Below are 1457 nucleotides of genomic sequence, written 5' to 3'. Positions count from 1 at the left end.
TCCAGGACTCCTGGTCCTGGACTCCTGATCCAGAACTCCTGGTCCTGGACTCCTGATCCAGAACTCCTGATCCAGAACTCCTGATCCAGGACTTCTGATCCAGAACTCCTGGTCTTGGACTCCTGATCCATAACTCCTGGTCCTGGACTCCTGATCCAGGACTTCTGATCCAGAACTCCTGATCCAGGACTCCTGGTCCTGGACTCCTGATCCAGAACTCCTGGTCCTGGACTCCTGATCCAGAACTCCTGGTCCTGGACTCCTGATGCAGGACTCCTGATCCAGGACTTCTGATCCAGAACTCCTGATCCAGGACTCCTGGTCCTGGACTCCTGATCCAGAACTCCTGGTCCTGGACTCCTGATCCAGAACTCCTGGTCCAGGACTTCTGATCCAGAACTCCTGGTCCAGAACTCCTGGTCCAGTCATCATTTGTTTTGTTGTCCCTCCACAGATCCAGACTTCCCTGGACTCTGGTTAAGGATTCTGGATCAGCAGTTCTTTCAGAGTTCTTTGGTTCTGTTCGTCTTCATGTTGAAGAAGCGGTTCTTGTAAGAACCTCCAGTTTCAGGGTTTCCATATCAGGATTTGATCAAACGGATCCAGGTTCTAAATCAAACCGGTTCCACTGAGTCAGTATATATTAAATAAAACCTGGTTCCAGTCCTGGTCCAGTAGAACCTCCTGTAGCAGCAGAACTCTTTCCAGTGKTGCTTCAGTTCAGCTCTCTGAAGGTCCAGCACAGGTTCAGGTTCTGGACTCTGACTGGACCCGTTCTGTTGTAGATCATGGACTGTAAAGGACCTTTGACCCCTCTCAGACTGAAGCAGTGTCTCAGATCATTGCTGATTCTACTCTGGTATTTATTTATTTATTATTGTATTTACCCATATRTATGTATTTATTAAAAACATTAGATATAAAACTAATATATTTAACACTAAATGACTGCAACAAAGAAAATATTAAAAACAAAGCACATTTACAGATTCTTACAGTTCTTAAATATTAAATAATTAAAAGTAAACTTCTCCAATTAAACTGACATAATCTATAAACTGATTTATTCACCAGTTATTACAACCAGAGCTGCTTTTTATTACACACATTTATATAAATGTAGATGTTTGTCAGGCAGCAGAAATGAATTCTATTATTCTTCATGTAAATGTGTTTAAACCAGTTCAAATAAAATCATAACCTTTATCTAGTTTTATTATTTTCCTTCAGGTGAAGGAAGGACGTTACTGTGTGATCTCAAAATATCTTCCAGAGAAAGTTCTCTGTTCTGAGGGTGAAATGTTACCTGAACGCATCATATCAGACCCTGAACGCATCGTATCAGACCCTGAACGCATCGTATCAGACCTGAACTCATTGTATCTGACCCTGAATGCATCGTATCAGACCCTGAACGCATCGTATCAGACCTGAACTCATTGTATCTGACCCTGAAC

The 1457-nt window shown here is 42.6% G+C and overlaps 1 protein-coding gene across 1 annotated transcript in view; it reads left to right on the top strand.

Annotated features, from left to right (window-relative positions):
• Positions 1–1457, top strand: part of LOC106511135 (PEX5-related protein) — a gene marked incomplete at its 5' end in the record, with an annotated part of 7681 nt that overhangs the window by 3958 nt on the left and 2266 nt on the right. Inside the window, 1 exon segment of the mRNA XM_013999882.1 lies at positions 49–1406.

The sequence above is a fragment of the Austrofundulus limnaeus genome, unplaced genomic scaffold (genome assembly GCF_001266775.1).
Source record: "Austrofundulus limnaeus strain Quisiro unplaced genomic scaffold, Austrofundulus_limnaeus-1.0 Scaffold2537, whole genome shotgun sequence".
Taxonomy (NCBI): domain Eukaryota; kingdom Metazoa; phylum Chordata; class Actinopteri; order Cyprinodontiformes; family Rivulidae; genus Austrofundulus; species Austrofundulus limnaeus.
The sequence above is the reverse complement of the archived record's forward strand: the minus strand, read 5'-3'. Positions and strand labels throughout refer to the sequence as shown.